Here is a 27,411-nt window from a genome sequence, read left to right on the forward strand (position 1 = left end):
AAAGAAAAACAGAGCTCTTACCTGCAATACATTTTTAATAGTACTTTGAGTAGCTTTACTCCTTTTTTTTTTCCCTGTGGGACTATATCAGATTCAGATATACTCTGAAAGGACAATCTTCTCGTTAAATGATAGGTATTTAATAATTGGATTTAAATGGAATAACATGGGAGCATTAGTCTATCTGTATCAAGGAATCTTTCCTTTAAAAAATAAAATAAAAAAATCTCAAAAATTAAAAAAAATCTATAGCTAATATTTTTAAGCATTTCTAATGGCCAAGAAAGACTCATAATACAAATTTTAGTTTCTTTTGTGGGCCACAAACCATATCCCCCAAATCCATTCCCCATTCCTCAATCTAACCCATTACTACCTCCCTGTATTGTCTACACCCCTTAGATTCTGGTTCATTTTGGACCAAATCAATACATATGAGGATACATGCCATGTGCCAGTATTTGAATTGATATGGGGGAAATAGTGGCACTAATGTTGAGAACAAAGTAGCAAATCCCCAAATAGTCGATGAATGCATGAATGAATAAACAAATAATACACTACAGACTAACCTTGAATTTGAACCTTATAAAAATAAATGTTGATAAACCAAAACTTGAAACTAATACAGAAAATTCCTTTTTGATTCTAAATTTACAATTTTTATAAGAAAAAGATTTGACAGCAAATAACTCATGTGCATCTCAAAGAAAGAATAATTTCACCACCCAATGGTTCCAAAATTTTAAGTTTTATTTCATTGAAGTCACAAATACCGCAATTGATACCAAATATAAATAAAATTATAATAAAAGTAATAAAAATGTATGCATAAAGAAACTAACAGAAAAATATAATCCAGAAATAGACCCCAAAATATATGGTAGCCTCATTTATTTCTTTTAAGATTTTATTTATTTATTTGATACAGAGAGATAGCACAAGTGGGGGAGCAGCAAGCATAGGAAAAGGGAGAAGCAGATTCTCTGCTGAGCAAGGAGTCCAATTCAGAACTTGATCCCAGGACCCTGAGAACATGACCTGAGCTGAAGGCAGCTGCTTAACCAACTGAGTCACCCAGGTGCCCTGGTAGCCTGATTTATAACAAAGTACCATTGTACTTCAAACCCAAAGGGGCATCTTTTCAGTAAATCATGTTGATCCATTAAAATATCTCTAAAGGAAAAAAAAATGAAATTGACCCCTACCTTATAACATTTACAAAAGTAATTTGAGATAGATAATAATCCTAAATGTAAAAAGCAAACAAAAAGCTTCTAGAGGAAAAAAGAAGACAATATCTTTCTACCTTATTGTGATCTCTGTTGGTCAAAAAAATAAAAATAAAATCTTAAAAAAATTAAAAAAAAATCTTTCCACCTTAGATAGCCAGAATTTCTTAATTAGACATAAGAGCACTATTTTTAAGAAAGTTGAATTAAAAAGCTCTGTCATCAGAAGATATGAATAGACATTATTCCAAAAAAGACATACAAATGGCTAACAGACACATGGAAAAATGCTCAATATCACTCATCATCAGGGAAATAAATCAAAACCACAATGAGACATCACCTCATACCTGTCAGAATGGCTAAAATTAACACCTCAGGATGTTGAAGAGGATGTAGAGAAAAGGGAACCCTCTTAACTGCTGGAGGGAATGCAAACTAGCACAGCCACTCTGGAAAACAGTATGGAGGGTCCTCAAAGAGTTAGAAATAGAACTACTATACAACCCAGCAATTGCACTACTAGGTGTTTATCCAAAGGACACAAAAATGCTGATTTGAAGAGGTACATGCACCCCAATGTATATAGCAGCAATGTCCACAATAGCCAAATTATGGAAAAAGCCCAAATGACCATCAACTGATGAATGGATAAAGAGCAGCTGAATATTATTAAGCCATCTAAAAGAATGAAATCTTGCCATTTGCAATGATGTGGATGGAACTAGAGTGTATACATCTAAGCAAAGTCAGTCAGTCAGAGAAAGACAAATACCATATGATTTCACTAATATGTGGAATTTCAAAAATGAAGCAGATGAACATAGGCGAAGGGAAGGAGAAATAAAATAGGGTAAGAACAGTGAGGGAGGTAAACTATAAGAGACTCTTAACTAGAGAACAAATAGAATTGCTGGAGGGGAGGCAGACAGGGGATGGGCTAAATAGGTGTTGGGCATTAAGGAGGGCACTTGTGATGAACACTGGGTATAATATGTAAGTGTAAATCACTAAATTCTACTCCTGAAAACAATATTATGGTTAACTAACCTGAATTTAAATAAAATCTTGGAAGAAAAAAAAAAAGAGAGAGAGAGAGAAGGATTGAAAAGTAGCTGCCAAGTTTGGGAATTTGGAAGCGAATGATGATATTTGTTTTTTTCCGGAACCCTTTAAAAGTATGATGGGCAAAAAGATCAGAGATTAGCAAGTCAAGGCAGCAAATGTTGATAACTGTTTCAACAAATTGGAGTGGAAATTATTGAGGAGAGGCTGCATATTAGTGGAGAGAAAAGGCAGAAAAGGAAGCATGGCCAGATGAGGACATTTTGAGGGAAAGGAACAGGACAACAAAGATTTCTTTATAGATAAGGGTTATATCCAATGAAGTAAAAGAGGTAGAAGACACTGGAAGAGGGACCAATCAACAGAACAAGATGGGAAAACAAGGTGAAAGTTTTGATTTAAAAAAGAGAAAGAAAGAAAAGAAACTAACAAAGCAAGGTGGGGAGGAGAAAAAATTCCATGTGGCAGATTTAATATTGATTAGAAGAAAGAAAACTCATCCAGTAATACTCAAAAAATACAAGTACATGAAGGTTTGGATTATATATCTTTAGGTGGCCAGGATCAATAGGAAACTGATGGAGAAAATGCATAATGGTGTCCTAAAGGTACAGGTACTGTTACCTCTGTAGATTCTTAGGATAGAGATTTAGAAGGTGGATTGAGGACATAGTGAGGATTAAAAATACTGAAAAATAGAGATGGCAGAATTACTGAACACAGAGAAGTGAAAGCATTGACAGACAGCTCTAAGGCCCACCTCATGCTAGAGGCACCAATCCACAGAAATCTAATCATCTTCCAGCTACCTCATTTAGATGCCATACAACCTGGTGGTCCATGTATACAAGGGTTGGAATCCAGGATGTGAAGACCACAGATATTAGACACCTTTACTCAGACTAAAGCAATTTCTCTAATCAAAAACAAAAAACAAACAAACAAATAACCCCCCCCCCCCCACATACACACACAACCTCTGCCATCAAAAATACAAAAGAAAAAATGTCAAGCTACAGACTGGGAGAAAATATTATACCAATCTGTAAGTACAGTAAAGGACTTACACTCAGAATCCTGTAAGTCAATAAAAGGCTAATGATCTAATTTTTAAAATGAAAAAAACTTGAAAGGGAATATCACCAAAAATTATCTGTAAATGAATAATAAGCATATGAAAAGATATTCAGCATCATTAGCACAGAAATGTAAACTGAAATCACAAGGAGATATTACATTCCACAGGAATGACTAAAATTATACATGAAATACATTTTTTATATTATTTACAAAACCAACATTTAGTGTTATCAAGTGTTGGTGAGGATATGGAGCAACGGAACTCTCATACATTTTTGGTGGGACTGTAAACTGGAACACACACTTTGAAAAATGGTTATAATCATTCATGCACACACACACATCATGTAACTGCAAATTTCAATGTTTCAAGAAGAAATGACTACTTTTGACCACAAAAAAACATGTACAAGATTGTTATCAATGTTCATGGCAGTGTTATTTACAAAAATCAAATGCTGGGAAAAATCCAAATGCCCAACAAATGTAGAATGAACTAAGAAAGATCACCAACAGCAATGGAAAAAAAATAACTATTCCTTCAGAGAAAAACATGAGTACATCTCATACACATAAGATTTAGGTAACAAAGCCAAAAACAAGCATATACACTATATTTAATTAATGTAAAGTTCAAAGTAGTACATCTCATACATATAAGATTTAGGTAACAAAGCCAAAAACAAGCATATACACTATATTTAATTAATATAAAGTTCAAAGTAGGTAAAACCAATCTATGATGATAGAGATTAAAATAGCAGTTATCCATGAATGTATACCAATAGATAGGAAGAAAGGTGTTAGAAATACTTACTTTGATATGAGTGATGGTTTACCTAGGTGTTTACAAGTATAGAAATGTAAATATTCACAGCTTTCTAAGCCCATCTTAGTTAGCTTATGGCATTTAAGAACCAAGGGTAGCCCAGTGGGCTATGCAGCAGTTTAGTAGAGGATGATCTGCAAGGAGTGCTCTTTCCAGAGATCTCAATGAGGACCTCTGGCAAAAAATTCCATCTTATCACTATTTAGTTGTATTTTGTTCACTAAAACATCTTTGCCTTCCCATCCTTGTGTTTTCTTCCTCCTTCCAGATAACCCAGAGTCAGCGCTGAAAGAATTTTCTTTTCCTTCCTTTGAAAGACTGATGATCATGGGATAAAAGCCATGAACTCTATGTGTTGCTTTCAAAGTTAATTTATTTTATTTTATTTTTTCTTATTGTATTTTTTTAAATTTTTCCTCTTTCCTATTTTAATGTTTTTGAACTATTTATCTTATCAATAACTTTTTAAAAATCTTTTTTAAATTTTCATTGTTATAGTCATATAACAATATGCAATAAAGTAATTTTTCTAATCAAAAACAAAATCAATAAGAATAGGTCCACACCGCATCACCTAATAGTAAAATTTACAAGTCTTAGTGACAAAGAGAAAATCCTGAAAGCAGCCCGGGAAAAGAAGTCTGTAACATACAATGGTAAAAATATTATATTGGCAGCAGACTTATCCACAGAGACCTGGCAGGCCAGAAAGAACTGGCATGATATATTCAGAGCACTAAATGAGAAAAACATGCAGCCAAGAATACTATATCCAGCTAGGCTGTCACCAAAAAATAAAAGGAGAGATAAAAACTTCCAGGACAAACAAAAACTAAAAGAATTTGCAAACACTAAACCAGCCCTACAGGAAACATTGAAAGGGGTCCTCTATGCAAAGAGAGAGACTAAAAGTAGTATACAAGAAAGGAACAGAGACAACACACTGTAACTTCCACCTTACAGGCAATACAATGGCACTAAATATCTTTCAGTAGTTACCTTGAATGTAAATGGGCTAAATTCCCCAATCAAAAGACACAGGGTCGGTATGCCTGGGTGGCTCAGTCAGTTAAACATCTGCCTTCAATTTGGGTAATGGTCTCAGGGTCCTGGGATTGAGTCCCACATTGGGCTGCCTGCTCAGTGGAGAGCCTGCTTCTCCCTATACCTGCTGTTCCTTCTGCTTGTGCTCTCTCTCTCTCTGATCAATAAATAAATAAAATTGAAAAAAAAAAAAGAAAAAGACACAGGGTATCAGAATGGATAAAAGAAAAAGACCCATCGATATGCTGTGTACAAGAAACTTTTAGGCCCAAAAACAACTCCATATTTAAAGTGAGGGGGTAGAAAACAATTTACCATGCTATTGGACATCAAAAGAAAGCTGGGGTGGCAATCCTTATATTAGATAAATTAGATTTTAAGCCAAAGACCATAATAAGAGATGAGAAAAGACACTATGTTATACTTAAATGGTTTGTCCAACAAGAAGATCTAACAATTTTAAATATCTATGCCCCTAACATGGGAGCAGACAACTATATAAACCAATAAATAACAACAACAACAACAACAAATCAACAATAATACAATAATAGTAGGGGACTTTAGCACCACCCTCACAGAAATGGACAGATCATCTAAGCAAAAGATCAACAAGGAAATAAAAGCTTTAAATGACACACTGAACTAGATGGACATCACAGATATATTTAGAATATCCCATCCCAAAACAACATAAAAACATTCTTCTCTAGTACACATAGAACATTCTGCAGAATAGATCACATCTGGGTCACAAATCAGGTCTCAACCAGTACCAAAATATTAGGATCATTCCTTGCATATTTTCAGACAACAATGTTCTCAGAAATGAGAACTCAATCATAAGAGGAAAGTTGGAAAGAACCCAAATACATGGAGGATAAAGAGCATCTTACTAAAGAATGAATGGGTCAACCAGGAAATTAAAGAAGAATTTTTAAAAATTCATGGAAACAAATGAAAATGAAAACACAACTGTTCGAAGTGTTTGGGACACAGCAAAGGTTGTCCTGAGAAGAAAGTATATAGCAATAAGCCTTTCTCAAGAAACAAGAAAGGGGGGCGCCTGGGTGGCTCAGTGGACCTTTGGCTCAGGTCATGAACCCAGGGTATTGGGATCAAGCCCCACATTGGGCTCTCTGCTCAGCAGGGAGCCTGCTTCCTCCTCTCTCTCTGCCTGCTTCTCTGCCTACTTGTGATCTCTGTCTGTCAAATAAATAAATAAAATCTTAAAAAAAAAAAAAAGAAAGAAAGAAACAAGAAAGGTCTAAAGCACACAACATAACCCTACACCTAAAGGAGCTGGAGAAAGAACAGCAAAGAAAACCTAAACCCAGCAGAATAGAAATCATAAAGATCAGAGCAGAAATCAATGAAAGAGAAACCAAAAGAACAGTAGAACAAATCAACAAAATTAGAAGCTGGTCCTTTGAAAGAATTAATAAGATTGATAAACCCCTGGCCAGACAACAGAAAAGAGAAAGGACCCAAATTAATAAAATCAGGAATGAAAGAGGAGTGATCACAACCAGTACCAAAGAAATAGAAACAATTATAAGAACATATTATGAGTAACTATACACCAGCAAATTTGACAATCTGGAAGAAATGGATGCATTCCTACAGACATATAAACTCATATAAACTACCAAAACTGAACCAGGAAGAAATAGAAAACCTGAACAGACCCATAACCAGTAAGGACATTGAAGTGGTCATCAAAAATCTCTGAACAAACAAGAGCCCAGGGCCAGATGGCTTCCCAGGGGAATTCTTCCAAACGTTTAAAGAAGAATTAATACCTATTCTGAAACTGTTCAAAAAAATAGAAATGGAAGGAAAACTTCCAAACTCATTATATGAGGCCAGCATTACCTTGATCCCAAACCAGGCAAAGACCCCATCAAAAAGAAGAATTATAGACCAATATCCTTGATGAACACAGATGCAAAAATTCTCACCAAAATACTAGCCAATAGGATCCAACAGTACATTAAAAGGATTATTTACTATGACCAAGTCGGATCTATTCCTGGGCTGCAAGTTTGGTTCAACATCGGCAAATCAATCAATGTGATACAATACATTAATTAAAAAAAAAAAAGAATAAGAACCATATGAAATTCTCAATAGATGCAGAAAAAGCATTTGATAAAGTTCAGCATCCTTTCTTGATCAAATCTCTTCAAAGTGTAGGGACAGATGGTACATACCTCAATACCATCAAAGCTATCTATGAAAAACCCACAGTGAATATCATTCTCAATGGGGAAAACTGACAGCTTTTCCCGTAAGGTCAGGATCATGGCAGGGCTATCCACTATCACTACTGCTATTCAACATAGTACTAGAAGTCCTAGCCTCAGCAATCAGACAACAAAAAGAAATAAAAGGTATCTGTATTGGCAAAGAAGAGGTCAAACTCTCGTTCTTTGCAGATGATATGATACTTTATGTGGAAAACCCAAAAGACTCCACTCCAAAACTGCTAGAACTCATACAGGAATTCAGTAAACTGTCAGGATATATAATCAAAGAACAGAAATCAGCTGTAGTTCTATACACCAATAGTAAGACAGAGAGAAATTAAGGAGTCAATCTCATTTACAATTGTACCCCAAACAATAAGATACCTAAGAATAAACCTAACCAAAGAGGCAGAGAATCTGTACTCAGAAAACTATAAAGTACTCATGAAAGAAACTGAGGAAGACACAAAGAAATGGAAAAATGTTCCATGTTCATGGATTGGAAGAACAAATATTGTGAAAATGTCCATGCTACCTAAAGCAATCTATACATTTAATGCAATCCTTATCAAAATACCATCCATTTTTTTAAAGAAATGGGACAAATACCTAAAATTTATATGGAACCAGAAAAGACCTCGAATAGCCAAAAGAATATTGAAAAAGAAAGCCAAAGTTGGTGGCATCACATTTCCGGACTTCAAGCTCTTTTACAAAGTTGTCATCATCAAGACAGCATGGTACTGGCACAAAAACAGACCCATAGATCAATGGAACAGAATAGAGAGCCCAGAAATAGACCCTCAACTCTACGGTCAACTCATCTTCAACAAAGCAGGAAAAAATGTCCAATTTAAAAAAGACAGCCTCTTCAACAAATGGTGTTGGGAAAATTGGACAGCCACATGCAGAAAAATGAAACTGGACCATTTCCTTACACCACACACGAAAATAGACTCAAAATGGATGAAGGACCTCAATGTGAGAAAGGAATCCATCAAAATCCTTGAGGAGAACACAGGCAGCACCCTCTTCGACCTCAGCCGCAGCAACATCTTCCTAGGAACATTGCCAAAGGCAAGGGAAACAAGGGCAAAAATGAACTACTGGGACTTCATCAAGATCAAAAGCTTTTGCACAGCAAAGGAAATAGTTAACAAAACCAAAAGATAACTGACAGAATGGGAGAAGATATTTGCAAACGACATATCAGAGAAAGGGCTAGTATCCAAAATGTATAAGAAACTTATCAGACTCAGCACCCGAAGAACAAATAATCTAATCAGGAAATGCACGGAGGACATGAACAGACATTTCTGCAAAGAAGACATCCAGATGGCCAACAGACACATGAAAAAGTGCTCCACATCACTCAGCATCAGGGAAATACAAATCAAAACCACAGTGAGATACCTCACACCAGTCAGAATGGCTAAAATTAACAAGTCAGGAAATGACAGATGTTGGCAAGGATGCGAAGAAAGGGGAACCCTCCAACACTGTTGGTGGGAATGCAAGCTGGTGCTGCCACTCTGGAAAAAAGCATGGAGGTTCCTCTAAAAGTTGAAAATAGAGCTATCCTATGATCCAGAATAGGATCTACTGGGTATTTACCCTAAAGATACAAATGCAGTAATCCAAATGGGCACGTGCACCTGAATGTTTATAGCAGCAATGTCCACAATAGTCAAACTTTGGAAAGAACCTAGATGTCCATCAACAGACGAATGGATAAAAAAGAGGTTTTATATATATATATATAATGGAATACTATGCAGCCATCAAAAAAGAAATCTTGCCATTTGCAATGACATGGATGGAACTAGAGGGTATTATGCTGAGCTAAATAAATCAGTAAGAGAAAGATAATTATCATATGATCTCTCTGACACGAGGAATTTGAGAGGCAGGGCTGGGGGCTGTGGGGTGTAGGGAGGGAAAAAATGAAGCAAGATGGGATCGGGAGGAAGACAAACCATAAGAGAATCTTAATATCACAAAACAGACTGAGGGTTGCTGGGGCATTGGGTGGTAGGGATAGGGTGGCTGGCTTATGTATACTGGGGAGATTATGAGTTATGGTGAGTGCTGTGATATGTGTAAGCCTGATGATTCACAGACCTGTACCCCTGGGGCAAATAATACATTATATCTTAATAAAAAATAAATAAACTCATGTTAAAAAAAAAAAAAAGAATTTTCCAGGGGTGCCCAGGTGGCTCATTTGGTTAAGCCACTGCCTTCAGCTCTGGTCATGATCCTGGAGTCCTGGGATCGAGTCCCCCATTGGGCTCCCTGCTCGGCAGGGAGTCTGCTTCTCCCACTGACCTCTATCCTCTCATGCTCTCTCTCTCTCAAATAAATAAAATCTTTAAAAAAATTTTTTGCCAAATTATCATCTTATTTCCATCCATATATTATCATTAATGTTCTGCTAGTTAAAATGGATTTCCCTCTATTTCTGCATTTTTATATTCCAAATTCCTTTCAGAGTCTTTCTCAGGGATACCTGGGAGGCTCAATTGGTTAAGCATCTGCCTTCAACTCAAGTCATGATACAGGGTCCTGGGATAGAGTCCTATACCAAGCTCCTTGCTCCGCAGGACACATCCTTCTTCCTCTGCCTGCCACTCCACCTGCTTATGCTCTCTCTCTCTTTCTTGCACTAACAAATAAATAAATAAAATCTTAAAAAAAAAGAATCCGCAAATATTTGCTCTTTCATGATTCCGGTAAGTAGTGGTAATCTCGAATATAGCCAATGTCTCTTCTATTTTGCTTTTATTGTGTTTATCACTCACTTTCTTCATTGTAATAGCTACATGTACATTTTTCTCTCTTGCTAGACCCTATGCTCCTTGCTAGATCCTATGCTCCTATGTCCTATATATTAGACATAGGCTGACATAATAGGAAGAGATATTTAGTTCTTTTATGAGTTCCAACAAGTGATTTAAAGTCCCTATATGCAACATTGTTTTATCTGTAAAATGATAACAATAATATCTACATTGTAGCCTTATATAATCATTGTAAAAGAAATCAATACTATATCTGAAGATATTCCTCCATAGTGTCAATTAGCAGTTGGCTCTCAATAGAAAATTACTAAAGTCAATAATTAAGTGTGGCAAACTTTTAAAAATCTTCTAGTTCACAAAGCAGATACTCAGTTTCTGTTCTATTGATATTCAGGAATGACTCTAAGCTTTGAAACAAAGCTTCTAATGTTGAGAATGCAAAATAAGAAACTATGATGAATGATGTAATAATATTATCATTTACATCAAAAACAATTTTAATAATCCAATGAACTGCAACTAAAATATTATTACTTTTATATAGGATATCATAAGGTATACAGTTTATTCCTTCTTTCAAAAGTCCAATTATTATTATGAGTAGTGACAAAAATTGAACCTTATTGTGTATACTATATTCCTTAGAGCTTTTTTACACAAATATTATCTTATTTGTTGCTTTTTGCGTATAGTTAGGACAAGTTATTTAGATCAGAAAATCTAAAATTCAGAGGTTGGGATATTTCTCCAAGGTCAATTACTGACTAGCTAGTAAAGTGAATGGGTTAAGAGTCAACTCCTCCCAGTTTCTTGCTTCAATTCTTCATTCATCAGTCAGTGATGACAAACCTATGAGGCTGATATTTTGCTAATGAGAATGCCATTCAGTTTAGTTAGACTATATTAAAGAATGTTTTTCTATTTATGTCATTATTAGTAATAATGATAATAGCAACACTGTCTATTCATTATGTGGGACTTACAAGAAATAAATTTCCTGCTGTTCTGAGAATCTGGATGTATGCCCACACCATCAGTAACTGCTGACCCACCATACCTTTTGTTACCCTCACAAACAAGATTAAGTTCCTGTCATCTGAGAACTGATCTTGGCATCAGGAATGTCTAGATTTCAGTCACTAAGGTCCATTTACTCTTTACTGACCCAAGCCAGTAATCTACTCTTCTGCCCAAAGATACACCTCTGCAACCTAACTAATAAGGCTAATAGCTGCATCCTGTTATGAAAAAGAAGAAACACTTGAATTATCATTCAGAGGAGATTAAATACCTTGCTGGATAAAGGAAAGGATGTTTTCTTTTTCTCTTTCTCTTTTTTCTCCTCCTTCCCTTCCTCCCTTCCTTCCTTCCTTCATTCCTTCCCCTCTCCCTTTCTCTCCACAAAAACTACAGCATTGTAAGCAAACACCAAGCATTATACTAATAGGATCAGAAAAACCAGAAGTCTTCAAAATGAGACCTTCCAATTACTTTGCATTTAGAATTTTTATTCAGCTTACAAAGAATTTCTTTCTTTTTCCCTATAAACTAAGTTTTGAAAACATAAAAGATTTGAAAAACAATACCTAAATATAATGCTTTAAAACATGATAAAATTGTGCTCACTTAGGCTTAAAGAATGCCTTCTAGACAAATTCTTTGTGCAAACACATCAGTTAGAATTCAACCCAACAAAAGTAAATTCTGTTCCTTTATGTACCATTTGGGAGCAGTCTCTAACTAAAGAGGGTGTTTGGTATGTTCTACTTATATTGTAAAATCCTAGCTGCTTTCACATAAAGTTTCCAGAGGAAAAATACCTTGCTCTAAAATGTAGTGGTAAGTGCTGCAGATCAACCAGAGATTTGTGCATTACAGCTGACCCTTGAACAATGCAGGGATTAGAGTTGCCAACATCCTACACAGTCAAAAACTCAGGTATAACATTTGACTCCCCCAAAACCTAAAAACTAATATCCTACAGTTAACTGGAAGACTTATCAATAACATAAAACAGTCAATTAACACATATTATGTATATATTATTATGCACTGTATTCTTACAATAAAATAAGTTAGAGAAAAGAAAATCATAAGGAAAAAAGATACATCTGCAGTACAGTATGTATTTATCAGAAAGCATCTGGGTTAAGCAGATCCACGCGGTTTAACAGTCAGCTGTGGTTGGAAAAGTGATCAAAATAAGCCGATCACTTTTCAATCTGTTTTTTCTGATCATTTAAAATAAAGCCTTCATGACATTGAGTAGATTTGTTCTAGATCGGAGCAGCTTCTTAAAGGGCACGACTTTTCTGCCTTCCCAGAGAAAACCATTGATGTGTTCAAAGATAAGAGTAACTAGTCTTAGCACAAATACATAGTTAACTCACAAAAGAGAACTCACTTTTGAGAAAAAAAATGTTATCTACAATTTTCGAGAGTTAAAGTTTACATGAAATTCTACTGCCATAGATTCTGCAATAAAGTTTTGAGACCTCTCGACTAATATTCATTAGCATTTAAATCTGTCTGTTCAGTGAATATTGATTTACCATCTTGTGCGCCAGGCACTATACTGATCCTTTATCCCATCGATTACACATATACACATGTACACACACAATCTCTACACATATGAAAAAACTCCTCTGAGAATCTATTTTACCATACCCTGTAAAAGTTATTTATACAGGCTATAAAGATGAATAGCAAAAAAACCAAAACTCAGTGGATTAAAACATCTATTTCTGATTGCTCAAGGATCTGCATCAAATGGGTAATTTTGAGATATTCCTGAGTTCACTCATGCAGCTACAGTCACTGTGGGTCAACTATAGGCATACCTCGGACATATTGCATGTTTAGGTCCATACCACTGCAATAAACAAATATTGCAATAAAGTGAGTAAAATGAACTTTTTGGCTTCCCAGTGCATATGAAAGCTGTATTTACACTACATTGTAGTCTATTAAGTATGCAATAGCATTATCTCTAAAAAAAAAATTTACCTGTGTTAATTAAAAAACACTTTGTTGCTAAAAAATACTAAGCATCATCTGAGCTTTCAGCAAGTAGTCATTGTTTTGCTTGTGGAGGGTCTTGCCTTAATGTTTGTGGCTGCTGGCTGATCAGGGTAGTGGTTGCTGAACGTTAAGATGGCCATGAAAATTTCTCAAAGTAAGACAACAATGAAGTCTGATGCATCTGACTCTTCTTCTCATGAAAAATTTCTCTGCAGCATGTGAGCCATTGATAGTGTTTTGCCCAAAGTAGAACTTCTTTTAAAATTGGAGCCAATTCTCTCAAACCTTGCTGCTGCTTCATTAACTAAATTATGGAATATTCTAAAACCATTGTTGTCATTTCAATAATCCTCACAGCATCTTCCCCAGGACTAGTTTCCACCTTTACTTGCTCATCCAGAAAAAGCAACTCCTCATCCGTTACAGTTTTATCATGAGATGGCAGCAATTCAAGTTACATCTTCACACCCCTCTACTCATTCTAGTTATTTTGTTATTTCTACTGCATCTGCAGTTACTTCCTCCATTGATGTTCAAAGTCCTCCATGAGGGTTGAAATTACTTCTTCCAAATTCCTGTCCGTGTTGATATTTCAACCTGTTCTTAATGGCATCTAGAATAGTGAATCCTTTCCAGAAAGTGTTCAATTTACTTTGACCGGATCCATCAGGGAAAGAACTATCTATGGTAGCTATAGTTTTATGAATTGTATTTCTTTTTTTTAAAAGATTTTATTTATTTATTTGACAGACAGATCACAAGAGAGGCAGGCAGAGAGAGAGGAGGAAGCAGGCTCCCTGCTGAGCAGAGAGTCCAATGCAAGGATTCGATCCCAGGACTCCAGGATCATGACCCAAGTCGAAGGCAGAGGCCTTAACTCACTGAGCCACCCAGGCGCCCCTGAAATGTATTTCTTCAATAACATAGCTTGAAAGTTGAAATGACTCCTTGAACCATGGGCTGCAGAATGGATGTTCCATTAGCTAGCATAAAAACATTAACCTCATTGTCCATCTCCACCAGAACTCTTGGATGGCCAGGTAGGTTTTCAATGAATGAGCAGTCTTATTTTCAAAGGAATCTTTTTATCTCAAAATATTTGGCTTAAAATATTTGGCAAACTATGTTGCAAACATGTGCTGTCATCCAGGCTTTTTTTTTTCTCTCTCTCTTTCTAGAGCACAGATGGAGTAGATTTAGCATAATTCCTAAGGGCCCTAGAATTTTCAGAATTGCCAAAGAGCACTGGCTTTAACTTAAAGTCACCAACTGCATTAGCTCCTAACAAGAGAGTCGGCTTGTCCTTTGAAGCTTTGAAGTCAGGTACTAACTTCTCTTCTCTAGCTATGGAAATCCCAGATGACATCCTCTTCCCATAGAAGGCTGTTTCATCCACAATGAAAATCTGTTGCTTAGCATAACCACCTTCATTAGATCTTCTGGATAACTGTTGGTTCACAACCCTCTCAGGAGCTTCCCAAGTGTAATCTGAAACTGGCCCCCATTCTCAGAAGGCAAGGAGAGACTGAAGAAAGAGGGAGTCCACTCCAGATTGGGGGTGATGGGGCAGTTTTAATAACCAAAGGGAACTTACATATCAGGCTTGTCTTGGGTAGCAGCAAGATGTATGGATCCCTGCACCTGCCTGCCAAATCGTAAAAGTTTATAAGGACACCTTAACTGGGTCTAGTCACATATTCTATGCAGGTGTTCTCAACACCTCCTCATTGTCTAAAGGTTGTGTCCTGGGAGTAGCCTCTGGGAGCAAAAAAGGCAAGCAGAAGTCACATTCCAAGGGCAGGGGAAGGGATGAGAAGCCTCCAAGTGCGGGAGTCCAGCTCACAGGCCAATGGATGGTCGTCTTTTTGATGATGTTCCTCAACAGTAACTTGCTGCAGCACCTGCCTACTTTGCACTTTTACATAATGGAGAGGGCTTCTTCTCGTAAGTCTTATGGCCCCAGCTTCTGTTAACTTCAGACTTTTCTTTTGCAGCTTCCTCACATCTCTTGGCCTTCACAAAATTAAAGAAAGTTAGGACCTTGTTCTGGATTAGGTTTTTGACTTAAGGGAATATTGTGGCTTAGTTCTGCCACACCACTCACTATCCAGACCACTCATGCTTTGTCCACATCAGCAATAAGGCTGATTCACTTTCTTATCATCTGCGTGCTCACTGGAGTAACATTTTTCATTTCCTCCAAGAACTTTCCTTTCGTATTCACAACTTGGCTGTTTGGCACAAGAAGCCTAGCTCTAGGCCTATTTTGGCTTTCCACATGACTTCCTCACTAAGTTCAATCATTTCTGGCCTTTGATTTAAAGTCAAAGACATGTGACTCTTCCTTTCACTTGAACACATAGAGGCCATTGTAAGCCTATTAACAGCCCTAATTTCAATATTGTTGTGTCTCAGAAAATAGGGAGCCTGGGGAGAAGGAGAGAGATGGAGGAATGGCTGGTAGGTAGAGGAGTCAGAACACACACATTTATCACTTAAGTTTGCCATCTTATATGGTTGCAGTTTGAGGTGCCCCAAAGCAAAATTACAATAGAAATACCAAAGATCAATAATTGCAGATCACTATAACAGATATAGTAATACTAAGAAAGTTTGAAATATTTTTAGAATCACAAAAATGTGATACAAAGTGAGTAAGTGCTGTTGGAAAAATGGTGCAGGTTTGTCACAAATTTGTAAGACATGCAATATCCGTGAAGCACAATAAGGCAAAGTGCAATAAAGCAAGGTATACCCGTTGTTGGTCTTGACTGGGCTCACTCATGTCTAGGGGTTAGCTGATGAAGATTAATCTGGAAGGGTGTCAGGTGGTGTAGTTCAATTCCATATATCTCACCCTCCAGAAAGATAGCTTGGGGATTTGATAGCAGTAAGTAAAACTCAAAATGCAAGTGGATTTTATGTTTTTTTATGTCCAATTGTTTAGAGGGAAGGCCACAATGATTCCTCCCCTCCTTTTACACATGCCATTTTACAATGTGTCTGTTTACCCACCTCTTGAATCTGGGTGGTCTTTTGACTTGTTTTGGCTGATCGAATGTATCAATGTGACATTGTTCAACTTCTGACTCTAGGTTCTGGAGGCTTTTCGCTTATTCTTTCCTTTTCTTGGAAAGCCATCTTACCACGTGAGGAAACCGTACAGCCTGCTTGAGGATGATAAAACTACATTGAACAGAGACCAATCACCCAGCTGAGAACTCCAAGGCAAACCAGCCCCAAATCAAGCCACACCAGGAAAGATGAGTAGAAAATCACCCAGCAGAACTAAGCCCAGATTGCTGACCCATAGAACTAAAATAAAATGATTTTCATTTTAAATCACTATGTTTGGGGCGGTTTCTTAAACAGCAATAGATAACTGAGACTTGCATCATGCTTGATAATAATATACCACTGTCAAATCATGTAGCTATTACCAGAGTCAAGAAATGGGGCAGAAGCCTCAGCAATCAGACAATAAAAAGAAATTAAAGGCATCCAAATTGGCAAAGAAGAAGTCAAACTATCATCCTTTGTAGATGATATGATACCAAATGTGGAAAACCCAAAAGGCTCCATTCCAAATCTGCTAGAACTTGTACAGGAATTCAGTAAAGTGTCAGGATATAAAATCAATGCACAGAAATCAGTTGCATTTCTTTACACCAACAACAGGACAGAAGAAAGAGAAATTAACGAGTCAATCCCATTTACAATTGCACCCAAAACAATAAGATACCTAGGAATAAACCTATCCAAAGAGGCAAAGAATCTATACTCAAAAACTATAAAGTACTCATGAAAGAAATTGAGGAAGACACAAAGAAATGGAAAAATGTTCCATGCTCATGGATTGGAAGAACAAATATTGTGAAAATGTCTATGCTACCTATAGCAATCTACACATTTAATGCAATCCCTATCAAAATTCCATCCATTTTTTTTTCAAAGAAATGGGACAAATAATCTTAAAATTTATATGGAACCAGAAAAGACCTCGAATAGCCAAAGGAATATTGAAAAGGAAAGTTAAAGTTGGTGGCATCACAATTCCAGACTTCAAGCTCTATTACAAAGCTGTCATCATCAAGACAGCATGGTACTGGCACAAAAACAGACCCATAGATCAATGGAACAGAATAGAGAGCCCAGAAATAGACCCTCAACTCTATGGTCAACTCATCTTCAACAAAGCAGGAAAAAATGTCCAATTTAAAAAAGACAGCCTCTTCAACAAATGGTGTTGGGAAAATTGGACAGCCACATGCAGAAAAATGAAACTGGACCATTTCCTTACACCACACATGAAAATAGACTCAAAATGGATGAAGGACCTCAATGTGAGAAAGGAATCCATCAAAATCCTTGAGGAGAACACAGGCAGCACCCTCTTCGACCTCAGCCGCAGCAACATCTTCCTAGGAACATTGCCAAAGGCAAGGGAAACAAGGGCAAAAATGAACTACTGGGACTTCATCAAGATCAAAAGCTTTTGCACAGCAAAGGAAATAGTTAACAAAACCAAAAGATAACTGACAGAATGGGAGAAGATATTTGCAAACGACATATCAGAGAAAGGGCTAGTATCCAAAATGTATAAGAAACTTATCAGACTCAGCACCCAAAGAACAAATAATCCAATCAGGAAATGCACGGAGGACATGAACAGACATTTCTGCAAAGAAGACATCCAGATGGCCAACAGACACATGAAAAAGTGCTCCACATCACTCAGCATCAGGGAAATACAAATCAAAACCACAGTGAAATACCTCACACCAGTCAGAATGGCTAAAATTAACAAGTCAGGAAATGACAGATGTTGGCAAGGATGCGAAGAAAGGGGAACCCTCCAACACTGTTGGTGGAAATGCAAGCTGGTGCTGCCACTCTGGAAAACAGCATGGATGTTCCTCAAAAAGTTGAAAATAGAGCTATCCTATGATCCAGCAATTGCACTACTGGGTATTTACCCTAAAGATACAAACGTAGTGATCCAAAGGGGCACGTGCACCTGAACGTTCATAGCAGCAATGTCCACAATAGCCAAACTATGGAAAGAACCTAGATGTCCATCAACAGATGAATGGATAAAGAAGTGGAATATATATACTATGGAATATTATGCAGCCACCAAAAGAAATGAGATCTTGCCATTTGCAACAACGTGGATAGAACTAGAGGGTATTATGCTAGGTGAAATAAGTCAGTCGGAGAAAGACAATTATCATATGATCTCCCTGATATGAGGAAGTGGAGATGCTATGTAGGAGGTTTGGGGGGTAGGAGAAGAATAAATGAACCAAGATGGGATTGAGAGGGAGACAAACCATAAGAGACTCTTTAATCTCACCAAACAAACTGAGGGTTGCTGGGGGGAGGGGAGGAGGGAGAGGGTGGTGGGGTTATGGACGTTGGGCAGGGTATGTGCTATGGTGAGTGCTGTGAAGTGTGTAAATCTGGCGATTCACAGACCTGTACCCCTGGGGTTAATAATACATTACATGTTAATTAAAAAAATTAAACACACACACACACACACACACACAAACACACACACACAAAGAAGTGGGGCAGAATATGCTACCCACAACGGGAAGAGTCAAAAACTAAAACCACTGATGCAACTGATCTACCATATACACATTAAATATAAGAAAATGAATGATGAGAAGCTTGAATGATTCACATAACAGCACTCACTTAGTAACCGAAAGTGTTAATCCTAGCTCATTTGACTATGAAGCCTAAATTCTGTCTCCTTTACCCCTACAGCCAATCTATGGGAGGAGTATACAGTCCAGCTGGTGGAGTCTGAGGGTCCCAACTTCTGTAAGTTCTATGCTCAAATTTCACTTTGCATTTTTCCTCTTTTGCATAGCTGAAACTGAATTTCCACCAGAAGGCTCAGAGCTTTCAGATGCCAACAAATGGCATCTGAACTAAAGTGGGTAATCTCTAAGGACTTTTACACCAACAGCATTTTTTACCAAGCATCAGGTTGCCCTTGTTACTAATGGGACACCAACAAAGTGCTGTATTTCTGTTGAATGGGCCCTGACCTTACTCCAAATGTCTGATTTCTCACATCCTGTGCTTCAATTCTTCTAAGTAGAGTTCTGTTCAGAAATTCTACTTCTAGTAATTGGTCTATTTCTTTATTGTTCTCTTTGCTTTCTTTAGTCCCAGTTGGAGACTGAACATTTTTTTCTGGTTCAAGTAACTGTGACCAAAGCCCTATTGCCATTTTCAGATCTCTTCAGAGCTGCTTGCCTAGACTTCCAAGAATTACTCAAAACTGCTGCCCATCATCTCATCCTTCACGCTAGATAGGATGGCCTGATATTAAAGTTCTCAACCTTGATGCTAATTGTTTTCTGACATTTCTATCCTGCGAAATCCTAAGACAAAATATTTTATTCATCTTTATGTTTACATACATTGCGTTTACTGGAGTACCTTGTAGTATCTTCAGTTTAGCCAGTGTTTCATTACAGTGTGCTGAATAAATGACACAAGTAAATATTAAATGAATAAAATTTATTATTTGAAAAGCAGTTTTATATTTTCACTTATTAGAGGAGAAAGTCCTGCTACTTCTTCTCTGATACTATTTTTACGTTAATAGGTTAGCAAGGAAATTAACCACAGTAACTCTTATTTAATAATATAAAGGCAGCTTCTATTACTTTCTGATGTGTCTATAGTTATCTATGGATAGTCTGACGTTATTAGGTACCATGGTGACCTGTATATATATATATATATACACATATATATATATATATATATATATATATATATATATATATATGGAGGATAAGTGGAGAAATGGAAGTCTGAATCAGTGGTGTCAGAAAAATGAAATTGAGTAAAAAACAGCAAATACTATGCGCAGATAGCACAGTCATTTTTCTCTGAGTCACTTTCATGAGAAAGTACAGTTCTTCCTGTCCTTTATGTATACATAAAACAGGTGAAAAAAAAAACTAGTAATTAAGGAAAAGACAGCTGTCTGGAGTCCTTCAATAAAAAGTATAAAGAAACCAGTAACACTGCAGAATAAGTCTGTAATGGTTAATTTTATGGGTCAACCTCGCTGGGCCATGAGGTGCCTATGAATCTGGTTAAACGTTATTTCTGAGTGTGTCTGTGAGGGTGCTTCTGAATGAGATTACCATTTGAGTCTATAGACTGAGGAAAGCAAATTGCCCTAATCAGTTTGGATGGGCCTCAGTCAGACCAGGTCTGGAGAGAATAAAAGGACGAATAAGATTTTTTTTTTTCTTTCTGCAGGACTGACTTTGAACTGGGACATGGGTCTTCTGCCTTTGGACTTGAATTGGCCTAGAACTTATACCACTAGCAATCCTGGTTCTCAGACCTTCAGACTCAGAACTGTACCATCAGTTCTTGGGTCTGGACTTCTCAGCCTTCATAATTGTGTGAATCAATTCCATATTATAAATAGTAGTTCAGTTTCTCTAGAAAACCCTGACTAATACAAAGTCCATCTTCTCAGGAATGTAAGAACCACTTAACAAGCCAAACATTCAGTGAAGATCTCAGATTCCAGAAAAATTAAAAGTAATGACCCTTTATTATTATTATTTAAACTTCAAACATTTTGAAGCATCTGCCTTTTGAAAACACATAAACCATTCAGCAAATATATAAAAGAAACAAGTTTTTTAGCATAAAAGACCATGGGAAGGTGAATTCCAGATTTTCCTGTGTCCATTAGCAAGGCTTGAACGAGTAATTAAAATGAGTAATATGTATCTTTAAAGGTCTGATGGTTGCCATAGTACTAAGCAAAGGCAGATTTATCATTTTCCAATGCTGGTGCAGCATTAATAAAGTAAGGATGCCATAATTCTCCACCCTATGTTAGAGCAAGCTTTTGTTTTTACATTGTATCTACTACCAGAAGATGAAATGAAGACTAGAAAAAATGGAGAACTAGCACCCTCCTTCCTCCATTCTCCACCTTTACCACCCAAGAGATATTAGACAGTTTTTTGTATAATGTGTGTGTGTGTGTGTGTGTGTGTGTTTGTAGTTTAAAAACAAAACAAAACAAAAACAAAGCCATTTAAGAAATACATCAACAGGAGTAACTTGGCCAAAGCAACATAATAAAATACAAGAGTGCTTCAAAATCACACACTTGATGGGAAAGATTTGAATAATTTCAGTGGTAGGAAATTTTATGGGAACAAAGACTTTCATGGAAAGATTTGAGGTTTTTTTACTGCTAGGAAATTCAAGAAAGTGGTTCATGCAATGGCTGTCATAACAATCATCACAGATCTAATATATAAATGTCATATTGCTGAGAACATCAGAATTGTTGAGAATTTATAATAGGAAGAACTCTGGTATGGAAATATACTGTGAATAAAGACATTTCCTATTTTTATGTGAGCCATTGGTCCAACATGTCATTTTTAAAAAGTGATAGGAATGTCCCTTTAGGAAGGACAAAAGGATAAAAATTATGTTTAAAAAAAAACTCAGTAAGAAGTAGACAGGTTAATTTCAATTAATAGTCAAAACTTTGTAAATATGAATTTCCTTTTGTGGTCTTATTCTATTTTAACGTTTTGTTTGGGACCAACCTATCATTCCAGCAGTGACTTTTATTTAAAAAAAAAAAAAAACTGAATAATTTACATAATTTCAACCCCATCTACATAGGATAGATTCTAGAAAGTAGAAAGCATTTTTCGTAAACAAATCAGTATCATTTGTTTACCTACATGGAATATTATGGAAGATTTTTTTCAACACTTTCTAGTAATTATTCAAAGATTCTCATCATTCTAATTATTTTAGAAAGTCTCAACTGAATACTAATATGTCTGTAATAGTACATTCTTTAACTTTTTATATTGAAATAATTATAGTCACAAAAAAGAAGGTACAGAAAGTTCCCTTCACCTTCACCCAGTTTCCCCTGAAGGCTACATTTTTATGTAACTATAGAACAATATCAAAACTAGGAAAGTCACATTATTACAATGCCATTTTATCACATGTATAGATTTATATAACCATTACCTCAATCAAGATACAGAACCACAAAGATCTCCCTCATGTTACCCATATGGAGTCATACCCTTCCCTCTCATCCTTGACGCTTGGCAGCCACTAGTTGATTTTCTTTATCTATATTTCTTTCTATTTTAGGTCTATAGTTATATCAAGAATATTATATAACAGAATTATAAATCATGTGACCTTTGAGACTGGCCTTTTGCACTCAGCATCATATCCTTGAGATCCATAGAAGATGTTCCTTTTAATTGCTGAGTATTACTCCATTATATGTGTGTACCACAGTTTGTTTATCCATTCACTTATTGTAGGACATTTTGGTTCTTTCCAGTTCAGAGAAATTACAAATAAAGCAACTATGAACATTCCTGTACAGGTTTTTGTGCAGATACTTCCGTCCTCCTCCCTGGGAAAAGTGCCCAGGAGTGTGACTGTTGGTTCATATGGTTAGTGTACATTCAGGTTTTGGTGGTTGTTTGGTTTTTTGTTGTTGTTTGTTTTGTTTTTTTGTTTTTAAGAAACTGCCAACCTATTTCTCAGAATGAACTTATTACTTTAAATTCCTACCAATAATGTATGAGAGATCCAGTTTCTCTGCATACCTGTCAGCATCTGACAATATATTTCAATAGGCTTTATTTTTAGAGCAGTTTTAGGTTTATAGGAAAATTGATCAGAAAGTACAGAATTCCTATAAGTCAAGCAGAGAGAGTCAATTATCATATGGTTTCACTTATTTGTGGAGCGTAAGAAATAACACGGAGGACATGGGGAGATGGAGAGGAGAAGGTAGCTGGGGGAAATTGGAGGGGGAGACGAACCATGAGAGACTGTGGACTCTGAAAAACAATCTGAGGGTTTTGAAGGGGCGGGGGTGGGAGGTTGGGCATGCCTGGTGGTGGGTATTATGGAGGCCACGTATTGCATGGAGCACTGGGTGTGGTACATAAACGATGAATTCTGGTACACTGGAAAGAAATTTAAAAAATTAAAAACTAAAAAGAAAGAAAGAACAGAATTCCTATAAATTTCCTGAGTCCACACATACAGCCTACCCACACACTAACAGCCTCCCCACTATTAAGATCCAAATCAAAGTAGCACCTTTGTAATAATCAATAAATCTACATTGACATCATTATCATTCGAAGTCCCTGGTTTGCACTGTGTTCCCTCTTGGTATTGCACATTTTATGGATTTCGAAACATGTATAATGACATGTACCCACTATTATAATATCATAGAGAATAGTTTCACTGTTATTAAAATCCTTTGTGCTTCACCTGTTCATCCCTCCCTCCCCTGACCCCCGGCAATCACTGATCTTTTCCACTGCCTCCATAGTTTCCCCTTTTCCAGAATGTTAACTTATACAATATATAGCCTTTTTAGATTGTAAGTTACACTTAATAATATGCATTTACGTTTCCTCCCTGTGTTTCCATGATTTGATAGCACTATCTCTCTCTCTTTTTTTTTTCCTAACTTTGAATAATAGTCCACTGGATGGATGATATACCATAGTTTCCACCTACCATTATGGGTTAAATGGTGTCCTCTTCTTCACATTCACATTTGAAGTCCTTGCCTCTAGTACCTCAAAATGTGACTATGCTAGGAGATAGGACCTTTAAAGAGGTGATTAAGTTAAAATGAGGTCATTAACCTGGGCCCTAATCCTATATGGCAATCCTTGTAAGAAAATATTAGGACACAGACATGCACAGAAGGAAGACCACGTGAAGACACATGGAGAAAATGGTAATCTGTAAGAAAAGGAGAGAGGCCATCAGAAGGAACCAACACTGCTGATCTTGAACATTTGCCCCTCCAGAATTATGAAGAAATACACTTCTGTTTCAAGCTATCCAGTCTGTGGTAATTTACTGCAGCCTTACCAAACTAATAGAACTACTAAAGGACATTTTGTTTGCTTCCAAGTTTTGCAATTATGAGTAAAGCTGCTATGAGAATATGTGTGTGGGATTTTATGTGGAAGCTTTCAACTCATTTTGGTAAATACCAAGGAGTGTGATTGCTGATCACAGAATAAGAGTACAGATAGTTTTGTAAGAAAGCTCCAAATTGTCTTCCAAAGTGGCAGCACTCTGGAAGTGCTAAGTTTTACATTCCAGTGAATGAGTGATCCAATTTCCCCACATCTACACCAATACTTATTATTGTCTGTTTTTTGTTTTTTAATTTTTATTACAGTTAACTTAGTTGTTGTGACCTGGAACTGGAATCTCATTGTAATTTTGATTTGCAATGATATTGGCATCTCTTCATTTCTCATTTGTGCTTATTTCTCATTTGTATATTCTCTTCTATGAAATATTTTCTTCATGTCTTCACCTGTCTTCTAATTGGATTGTTTGTTTTTTACTGTTGAGTTTTGAGTTCTTATTTATTCAAGATAAGAGTCTCACTCAGATATGTGATTTGCAAATATTTTCTTCCAGGCTATAGCTTGACTTTTTATTCTTTAATAGGGTTTTTGTTTTGTGTTGCCTGTTTTGTGGGGTTTCCTTTATGTGTTTTTTTTTCAGAGCAAAGGTTTTTAATTTTGTTGAAATTTGTTTTCTTTTATGAATCATGCTCTTAGTGTCATGTCTAATAACTCTTCAACAAATCTTAGGTTTTCTTTCTAAAAGTTTTATAGCTTTACATTTTATATTTAAGTCCATGTTCCATTTTGTTATTTTGTATGTAAGATATGAGATTCAAGTTGAAGTTCCTGTTTCTATCTAGTTGTTCTAGCACCATCTGTTGAAAATATTCTTTCCCCCACTGGATTTCTTTGGTACCTTTGCTAAAAATCAGTTGTCTGCACTTGTATGGGGGAATTTCTTGGTTCTCTATGTTGTTCCATTCATCTTTGTGATACTTCCTCCATCAGTAACATACAATCTTGATTACTATAGTTATATAACACATCTTGATATTGGATTCTCCCCCCTTTATTCTTTTATGACAAAATGTTTTAGCTATCTACTGCATTTACATTTCCATATAAACATGGCATTTTAATATATATTATTTTCTCACTAAACAAAAAGTGTATCAGTGAACCAGTTAGGATGTACAGTAAATTATTTCAAATCTGAGACTTCAAAATATAAAAATGTTGTGTGTGTGTGTGTGTGTGTGTGTGTGTGTGTGTATGTGTGTGTGTGTGTGGTATAGTTGCAGTAAGAAAATGGAAATGTTCCTTATAATAGCATATATTGATTTGTTGTCTGTAATTGGTGTACAGGAATTGTACTCTACTATTTCTTTAACCAAAGTCCCTGTATAATACCAATTATAATTTAATTCCCCAGTTTATTATTGCTTGGTACCTGGCAGACAATAAGCATGAATAAATTATTTCTCAATAAATACATTATAGTCAGATAATAAGCAACATCTTCATTAACATAAGGATAGCATTTGCTTTTACTATATTTTAATAAATTGACTGACTAAAAGACCTTATATGTACCTTAGTGGACGTGCTGCTGAAAACGAGGAAAGGATTGGGTACTTGTAGATTCATGATTTTAGTGCAAATATTGTGATCTCCTGACTATGCCTTATATATACGGTGAGGAAGGAAGAATCCATTTCTGAAAATTTGCATTATTGTTATTATTAAACACAGATTGTGAGTATAGAATATAGGACAAGAGTGTTCTTTAGTTTCCCCTTCAGTGGCCAATTAGTTCATACTGAGTCAGACTATTAATCATAAGAAATGTATCCTGTTTTTCTTTTTCTTCTCCCCTCATCCTGGTTTTCTCATCTTTTACCTCATCTACTTTTCTTGTGGTATCCCATGTAGCCTCTTCTAGATCCAAGACCCAGATAAAAATCATTTCAATAGGTTGAGTTTTTCCTTCCATTATGAGAGTTAGAGGCAAGATAAGAACTAGGTGGGGTTGGAGGTTGCCTCAGTATAGCCTTGGGGTGACTCAATGTATTTACAAGACAGGCAAACATTTTTTTTCCTAGTATTTTTCTCACCTTTTAGTAAAATCCTGGAACCTATTACTCAAAGATTTCCTGTCACTTTATCAGGACTAAATAAAACGTTTTTTTAATCCTAGTTTAATGTGGTCCATGACTTCTGAAAGGAAGGGAGGGATATTTAATGTACCTCAAACCAACAGAGGGCTGGGGAACACTTTTTTTTAAATCTCTCTATAGTATTTTCTCAGAAAACTATAAAAAGAAAATTTTCTCTCTTTTCCATATCTCATGTGTCTACATTTATGCAAAGACTCAGTACACAGAAGACATTCACATATTAGTAATTAATTTTATCCTCATGAACCATTGTAGAAGTAGAGAAAGGGGGAATTATTTTTGTTATTCAAATCTGAGAAATGAAGAAACTGAGACTTCAATGATTCTGTAAGGTTAGAGAGCCAGAATTTCTGACTCCATGGAAACAGAAACTTCCCAACACGTTATATTGCCTTGCATAATGCTGAAAACTTTGTGGATTAGTAACCATAAAAAATAAAGCTACACAATATTAAAATTTTTGAAAGAAACATAAAAACATTTTGACCAATGAATACAGTGGAAAATTCAGGCTTAAAATTATAGGTTTGTGCACTGTATTTTCGTATTATTTAAATATTCTAGAGCCTAATTTATTTGAATTATGACCACATGAAACATTTTTCAACACCTAAAAGTCTCCACACTCCAAAGAAGACTAGTTCTTGATTATGCAACTAAAAAAAAAAGTAAGAGAGAGCCACAGGAAGGGGTGGGGAGAAGAAGGAAGGAAGGAAGAAAGGAAGGAAGGAAGGGAGGGATGGGGAGGAAGGCAAGGAGGGAAGAAGGAAGAGGAGGAGGGAGGAAAAGAAAAGGAAAGGAGAAAGAGAACTGAAAACATTAGGCAAATATATTACTTACTCGTGGTACTAATTTGTTTAAAATATGTTTTAATGATTAAGTTGTTTCACTCCAATGGAAGCTATTGATTAAAATAAATGTTTATTACTCAGGATTGTTAAGAAGGTGACTGGGG

Source organism: Meles meles, chromosome 2, assembly GCF_922984935.1.
Source record: "Meles meles chromosome 2, mMelMel3.1 paternal haplotype, whole genome shotgun sequence".
Classification (NCBI taxonomy): Eukaryota; Metazoa; Chordata; class Mammalia; order Carnivora; family Mustelidae; genus Meles; species Meles meles.